The sequence below is a fragment of the Miniopterus schreibersii genome (genome assembly GCF_964146895.1).
Source record: "Miniopterus schreibersii genome assembly, chromosome: 6".
Taxonomy (NCBI): Eukaryota; Metazoa; Chordata; class Mammalia; order Chiroptera; family Miniopteridae; genus Miniopterus; species Miniopterus schreibersii.
Genome location: NC_138107.1, coordinates 58,202,978 through 58,211,924, shown reverse-complemented (window position 1 = coordinate 58,211,924; position 8,947 = coordinate 58,202,978).

The window sequence follows — 8,947 nt, the reverse complement described above, 5'->3', positions numbered from 1 at the left end:
AAGTGGTAACTTATTGGCTCATGTAACTTGGGAGTCCAGAGAGTAGTTCTAACTCAGGCATGGTTAGATAGAAGGGCTCAGACGCTCCCTCCCTCCTTCCTTTCTTCCCTCCCTCCCTCCCTTCCTTCCTTCCCTCCCTCCCTCCCTCCCTCCCTCCCTCCCTCCCTCCCTCCCTCCCTCCCTCCCTGCCTTCCTTCCTTTCCATCCTTCCTTCCTTCATCATCCTTCATTTTTCTACTTCCCTGTATTTCTCTCAGTTGCTCTTTGTACAAACAGCCTTCCCCCTCAAGCCAGGGAAAACAGCTAAGGAGAGATGGAATAAGCCTCTCAATTTGCACTATCAGCAATGTCCGGGGGAATACTCTGGTCCAGTTTGGATCACAAACACATGCCTGGGAGGGAAGGAAGAAGGCACGTAATTTACAACCCTCCCAGGATCATGGCCCAGGGTGGGGGGCAGAGTAGGATGTTACAGGATACAGTTTACCTAAAGAACCAGGAAAAAGAAGAACAGAGGAGGTAGACAGACAAAAACTATAGCTAAATTTTCCCCTATGCTTATAAAGACACAGTTTTATAATATAATTCTAATGGACACAAACATAGATAACTATATATCAAAAACTTTTTAAGGTAAATATTGGAAAAATGCTTAAATATCTAAAGAATACCCTATTTTATAAGAGCCAGGTATTTGAAAATCCAATAGACATTTGGTTAAACAAATCTTACTTTATTCATAGAATGGTTTTGCATTTTTTAATGTAGCAATTTATTATTGGGAGGGGAAAGGCAAATTTAAAGCAGTATATACTTATAATATTTTTATTATTTAAAAAAAATTTTTGACTTCAGAGAGAGGAAGGGAGAGAGAAAGATAGAGAAACATCAATGATGAGAGAGAATTATCGATCGGCTGCTTTCTGCATGCCCCCTACTGGGGATTGAGCCCACAACCTGGGCATGTGCCCTACCAGGAATCAAACCGTGACCTCCTGGTTCATGGGTCAGTGCTCAACCACTGAACCACACCAGCCGGGGTTTTGTTTTGTTTTGTTTTAGAAGAAGGAGAGAGTGAGAGAGATTTGATTGATTTGTTGATCCACTTCTCAGTGCATTCATTGGTTGATTCTTTTATATGCCCTGACTGGGGATCTAACCTGCAACCTTGGCCTATCGTGATGACACTCTAACCATCTGAGCTACCCAGCCAGGGCCCCCAGAGGATTTTTATGTACACTGAAGCATGAGACGCCTGTTTCAGAGATCGTAAGGCAGTGACAGTGTGAGACAGAAGCGATTGTGCTGCCAAGAGAGAATCACTTACCTCCCAGTGCTTTTATGTTACCATTGTTATCAATAGCATAGTTCTTTTGACATTTCAATTAGAACATTAATCAGACAAGTATAAGTTGTCATTAAGCATACTTTGACTTGAAAAACAGAATAATTTTATTACATATAGGCCTCAACATTTTCCCCCCAGTAGAATACATTCCAAATTTGTAGGGATCAAAAGTCATAAAATCCGCATTATAGAAACAGTTCTACGATTATATCTATGTTTTAGCAAAATAATCTTGAAAGTATAGATAGTTCCAAAAGAAATAGAAAAGAAAGGAGAAAGAAGAAAGAAAAAATTATTAGAATTTTTCAAGACACCAAGTACTTAGGGGTAAGTACTTTTATAATCAGAAAATTCCATCAAAGTTATTTTCTAAATGATTTAAAATTTAATTTTAATGTACCAAGTTCAACTTACAAATTAACTTCTGGGGAATCTACAATTTTAGGCATTCCCTATTATTCTGAAATTTTAGTAGAATAACAATTACATGAAGAAATAAAAGTAAGATTAATAATTAACCCTGCTTCAACTCTACTTAATCAATGAGTGCAAGCAAGTAATGTAATGGAAAGCAGTGAGTAATAAAGGAAATAATTGAATGAAAAGTTTTGTTTAATAGAATAAAATGAGCTAAGCTAAATTCTGGTGAATCTTTATTATAAAGATACTGAATAATTTTCCATTTGGACTAGCAAAAATCTTTATTGCCTGTTCTAAGTACTTTTAAATTACTTGGAAATACAGTGTAAAAGGAAACTCAGCAAAACATATAAATTAAATTATCTATTCAGTTATTTTCTTCCTTAGTTTCTATGATATCCTAATAGCTCAAAGGACACTTTAATGTAGGAGACCTGTAGTACACCAGATTTTAGTTATGCGCTCACAACTTACTCTTCAGTGACATAGTATCCATCCTATTTACATGATTGTATTAATAAGGGTTTTCCAGAGAAACAGAGTAAATAAGATGTGTGCATCTATAGAAAGAGATTTATTTTGAGGAACTAGCTCCTGCAATTATGAAGTTGTCATATCCAAAATCAGTAGAGTGGGGTCATTAGGCTAGAAACCCAGGGAATTAGTGATGTTGTACCTCAAGTCCAAAGGCCATAGGCTGGATGCCCACCAAAAGTCAATATTGCAGTTGAAGTGAAGGCCATCTGCTGGCAGAATTTCCTCTTGCTCAGGAGGAAGTCAGTCTTTTGTTCTATTCAGGCCTTCAACTGATTAAATAAGGCCCATCCACATTATGAAGGGCAATCTGCTTTACTCAGTTTACTGATTCAAATGTTAATTCCACCTAGAAACACCCTCATAGAGACACTCAGGTTAATGTTTAACTAAATATCTAGGCACCCTGTGGCCCAGCCAAGTCGACACATAAAATTAACCATCACATGACCTAAGTTGGATCTGATGTCAGAGATAACAGTAGTTATTTTATGAAAAGATAAGCCTTGCAGTATAAGACAGAGAAAACCATCGGAATTAATTATCAGTCATTTGTATCAAGAAGTGAGTATCAGAGGTGGACATTTTTTGGCTGACTAGCACTTTTACCTTCTTCTTTTTGGGGGGCAGTACCATTGGTGCACTTTGATGGAAGCCAAGCTCCCATCTACCACCAAAAAGCCCAGATACTTGCTCCCATTGATTCCTGATAGCTGATGCATATGACCTAAAAACTGTTTATTGGCTGCTTCTGCCCAGGACTTTTATCCTGAAGTGAATACACAGAGAAGGGCGGGGCAGGGTGTGTCACCTGTGAGACAGTAGCAGTTGACTCCGGGGTCTGGAGCTGGGGGTAGTGCTGGCAATAACAGTTTCCAGTTCCCAATGCGGAAGAAACACTGTACCGACACCTTACATAAAGAGATTTAGCTGCGTCTTACCTGTCTTAAATTGGTTGATTCCTATCAATTTTCCCATCAATTTTGCCAGCAATCTATACCCTTCTCATATATTCCTTTTATGCTCGTGGTAACCAGAATTGACAACCAAGAACCCTGACCAAAGCAGGAAGTTTGGTGACATATTTTTACAAAGTAGTTACAGCATAGATGGGGCTATTTTGATATGTTATAGAGCCTGGGTTAATTTTAGAACAAAGAGAGACTTGTGTGCATTAACATCAGTTATAGCAAATCTGAAGACTAATAAGACAAGGTTTCCTCCTGTGATGGGCTGAATTATGTTCCCACAAAAGTCATATACTGAGGCCCTCACCCCAGGACTTCTGAATGTGATTTTATTTGGAGAGAGAGCCTTGAAAGTGGTGATTAAATTAAAATGGGGTTGTTAGGTGGGTCCTAATCCAATATGACTGGTGTCCTTCTAAGAAGAGGAGATTAGGACTCAGATGACACAAAGTAATGAGGAAGACACAGCAAGGAGGACATTTGCAAGTCAAGGAGAGAGGCCGCAGAAGAAACCAAACCTGCTAACACCTTGATCTGGGAACTCTAGCCTCCAAAACTATGAAAAAATAAATTTCTACTGTTGAAGCCACCCAGTCTGTGGTTATGGCTCCCCTAGCAAACTAATACACATGCCTTCAATGATCTTACAGTTTTATAATGGGATATAAATATGAATAAGTATAAGAAAATATAAATGCTAAGATATAAATAAGTTGCATAGAGGATGGTGGGGAATAAATGTGAAGAGTGAAGAGTTAGGAAAATGTTATATGAATTTAGATTATTAATTGTCTTATCTTTAAGCAAGATTGTTTCTTGAGTCTCATATAAATACTGGTTGTTTAAGCTTAAGAAGAAATGCAAATGTGTTTGGCTAATTAACCTAGCATCACAAATGAAATGCAATAACAACAAACTATAAAACAACAGATGAGAAAGAGAAAAAAACAAGACTTAACCACTTTTAAAGTTTTGCCTGAAAGATGCTTTCTAGCATACTAATATCCAAAACAATGTAAAAATGTATTATGTCAACAAATAAATAGAATATAAAACTAATATCAAACTATTCCTGCAAAGCAAGGTGGTGAACTTACAACAGCAGGCCATCAACAGAACATCCTGTAAAGAAGATTGCTACTAGTACAAATAAGTCCAGAGTCCACAGAGAAAAGTTTAATGCTTTAAAAAAAAAATGAAAATTTTACTGTAGAAAAAAAGAGTGACCAGCACCAAAAAACACAGTTTCTATGACTGTGCACACTCAGGTGGAAATTAGTGTTATACTAAGGGAGGTATGGTAATTTCTTGGGGCATAGCAATGGTAAATTGGGGGGTGGGGAGAAAACAAGGTCATATGTCAGGTATATCTCAATAAAACTAGAAAAAATAAATAAAAATAAAACAAGGTTATTTAGAAAAAAGAAAAAGGTGAAGAAAAACTCATTTGGCAAAAATCTAACCTCCACTGCTCCTGAATAATAATGTTCTAGATTATCAGCATTCCCTCTACATATCCATATGAAAAAAGATATTGAATCTTCAATAATTTCTGATTCTATTCAAGCATTTTTGGTTAATACCTGAACTTTTTTGTATTAACAATAGCACAAATGAGATAAGAGCATATCAATTTTTTCTCTACTAACTACTAATCTGATGGAGTTTTCCAGTAAAACCTGTCCCAAACTAATGTGCAGTTGCCTACGAATTTTTGTATTCCCCCCCCCCCCCCCCCGATCAGGAAGAAGAATCTAGGATTTACCCCGAGTTGAAAATAAAATCTGTGTTCACAGTGTAAGGAAAAATGTCTCACTGGCTTTGGCATCCTATTGTCATGAACTGTGAAACATTTCAGATTTTATCCCTTCTTGCAAGCTAATAAGTTAATGTGCTAGTTTCATGAACTCTGGCTGAAGTCACAAGACTCCTGGGGTCAAAAACAAAGTACTTTATTGCTCACGGCACAGCAAGAGAAATGAACATCAACATATTTGTGTCAGTTCTTCCTCCCAAGTCCTACAGGGAATACGTAATGGACACCGATGACACCATCGGAGTGGGTTGCACTGCAAAAGAGAAACCCCAGGGCCAGGGTTTGACTCCTTGAGCAGGCCGTGAACAAGCCAGTTTCCCTTACCCCAAGAGCAGGCAGTTACACGACAGTCATGTTCTGGTCACCTGACCTACTTAGTTGTCTTTGTGACTAGATACAGAAACTGCTCAGTGTAGCTGACAGAGAAACCCCACAATCTCGCATACGGGGCAAGAATGTGCAGAACACCCAAGGCATGACAGACCTGCCTCTTCAAACAATCCACCCCACACGTTTTTGGTAGAACTCAAATTTTCATGTGGATATATGACTCCATTGACCGCTCTGATTAATCTGACAGAGCTTCATTCCATTTGTCTCATTTGACATTTAATTAAGGCAATATCAACAATAGAGAAGCAGCAGGATAAGGTCAATCTGCAGTATTGACTTCAGTCATGCCCCCCATATTCCTGAAATCCCATAATCCATCAGGGTCTACCTTAGAAAACCACTTCTTTCTCCTTAAGGCTTAGATTTGACCTTTCTACTTAGTCTGAGGCATTAATCCAAGTACAGCTGGATATATTAGGGATGGTTCAAAATCTGTCATCTAGGGCAATTCTACCATCTATAACAACTCGGGCCAGTGAGTGGCGGTGGACCTGATTGCCTTCTATGGCTCAGGTGGTGTCACTGATCACTTTTGCTAAACTCAGGGACATATTTCTTACCATACTTTCAGAGTGCACATAAATGAGTTAGCCCTCTGGAGAAATCCTCCAAGTAACTAAGGGTGACCCCATTTCAAAGAGAGTTCCCGTCATCGGAGGGCTTTGTGACCTATTGGTGGCTCTTTAAACACTGGAAAGTCTGTTATGACAACAAGGGTGCAGGTTACTGTGATCTTGGAAGTGAAGAAATTAATGCCTGGTTTCTATACAAGAAGTACAGTCATGGGAGTGAACAGGATGTCCCTACAAAGAAAGTGTTGGTTATCATTGTTAGGGCTTCTTAGTGGGACTGACCTAAGTCTGAGAGCATAGGTCGACAATGCCTCCAACATGGTAAAGAAGTCTCGCCACCTGGAGGAAAGTTACAACAATCAGCACACAGTTCTGGTGTCTATCTTTAAACCTACTTCCTAGTATTTAGCCTCAAATACCTCCCAGTTCCTCCTCATTAACAGGCAGTAAAGTGGAGGGTCATTTGAGTCCCAGTTGACCATACAATCTAGTTACTATGCTTCTGTACTACCTTCTGTATTACCTTGTGGAATTGCTATATAGAGTTTAACACCAAGAAATCTAAATTTCTTTAGAGTAGAAACAAGCTTATATAATTCTCTTATAACAACTAAAAATAAAACTATCTGCTGCAGTTGGCAGCAGGATTTAATTTTTAGCATAAACTGAAGCAATTGGTTTCTAAATAGTCATGTACCACCTACCAATGCTTTGGTCAACGATAGGCCTACATTTACTACGGTGGTCCCATAAGATTAAAATGGAGCTGCCTTGGCCGGGTGGCTCAGTTGGTTGAAGCATCATCTTGCACACCAAAAAGGTTGTGAGTTTGATTCCTGGTTAGGGCACATACCTAGGTTGCAGGTTCAATCCCCGGTCCAGGTGAGGATGGGAGGCAACTGATTGATATCTCTCTCTCTCTCTCCCCCTTCCTCTTCCTAAAATCAATAAAAAACATATCCTCAGTTGAGGATTAAAAAAGATTATGATGAGCTGAAAAATTCCTATCACCTAGTGACATCACAATACAAAGCATTACTCACATGTTTGTGGTGATGCTGGTGTAAACCAACCTACTGCGAGCCACAAAAGTATTGCACATAAATTATGTACAGTCCATAATACTTGTTAATGATAACAAATAACTATGTTACTGGTTTATCTATTAACTACAGTACACATTTTTTTAAAAAAATGTCTTCATTGATTTCAGAGAGAGGAAGGGAAAGGGAGAGAGACAGAAACATCAATGATGAGTCATTGATGGGCTGCCTCCTGCACGCCCCCACTGGGGATGGAGCCCAAAACGCCGGCATGTGCCCAGAACGGGAATCAAACTGCAATCCCCTGGATCATAGGTCAATGCTCAACTGCTGAGCCACACTGGCTGGGCCAGTATACTTTTAATTCTTACTTTTTTTTTGTTAATCCTCACCTGAGGATATTTTTTTCATTGATTTTCAGAGAGAGTGGAAGGGAGGGAGGGGTGAGAGAGAGAGAAACATCAGCGTGAGAGAGACATCAGTTAGTTGCCTTCCTCACAGGGCACGGTATGGAACCTGCAACCCAGGTTCTTGCCCTTGACTGGGAATCAAACCTGTGACTAACTACTGATCAACATGGCCAGGGCTTTAATCCTTACTTTATAGTGTACTCTTTCTATTTATGAAAAAAAAAATTGTTATAAAACAGTATGTCATGTTACTCATAGATATTTAGGTACATAGCCTACTCTTGTCACTGGATTAAACTCCTCCAATGCCAATTTCGAAAGGTAACGTAATTTGCTTCTGTTGATTTAAAATTATTAAATAATAAACAATATAAATAAGTTCCTCAACCAATTAAAATATATGTCCAGGTTGTTCTCACAAGTTCAAGGCTACATGCTGTGGATGCAAACAGTAACAATACTAATAATTATTATAATAACAGTAATCATAATAATATATTCACCTAGTTCTTTATTGTTTAAAAACTATGCCATATTTATTTTCGTATTTGAGCTACTCAATATTCATACAAGAAGTTATTCTCCAAGTAATACTGTCCCATTTTACAGACAGGGCAAGTCAGACAAAAAAAGTTTAAATGACTCCAGTCGTGGGCACTAGAGATAAAATTATGTGCAAGACAGGCATGGTGCTTCCTTTCCTGAGACTCTGTTCTAATGAGAACATTCAGAGAAGCTGTGGGCAACTGTAACAGGACAAGTGTTCAGCTACAGGGACACAGCCACCAGAGAGGGGCACAGAAAACAGACTGGGGGGAGGGGTGGAATCAGGGAACTTTCCCCGAAGTCAAGTCTGGTTTCAGACTTCACTACGTTGGCTCAGAGAAGAACATCAGTCTCTATTAAATTATTCTGTTCTCAGAATGTCCCCAGTTAATTTTGGACTTGATAGAGCAAAACTTTAAAAGTCAATACCATGTAATTAACTGTACCGTTAAGCCAGTTTCTCACACTATGGTTTCTGTACCAGTGGCGTCAGTTACCTAGGGTGCTTGTTAAAAATACAGACTTGGAGGGAGGGGAAGAGAACTTGCTTTTCCTAAATTTCTTGGGAAGGAGATCCAGGAAGATTGCTCTTTTAAGTATGATCACCTTAGAGATTTTGAAGTCAAATAAATAAAGGAGATATTTTTCAGTGGCTCCAAATGGTTCCTGCTTCAATGAGGCTTTTTTTTCCCCCCCTCTCCTTTGTAATTGGGAGAGGGCGTGGGCAGGGCAGCAGGAGAGTTTGTATCTGTTGGAAACTGTCAATGATGTAGCTGGGACAGGAGTGCTACACTGAAGACTGCGAGCGCCCCACCCCCAGTGCACCGGGGCTGGCCCAGGGCAGGGGCTTGGTAAATGCTGACTGGCACACAGGCACACAGGTGTTCATAGCTTCCA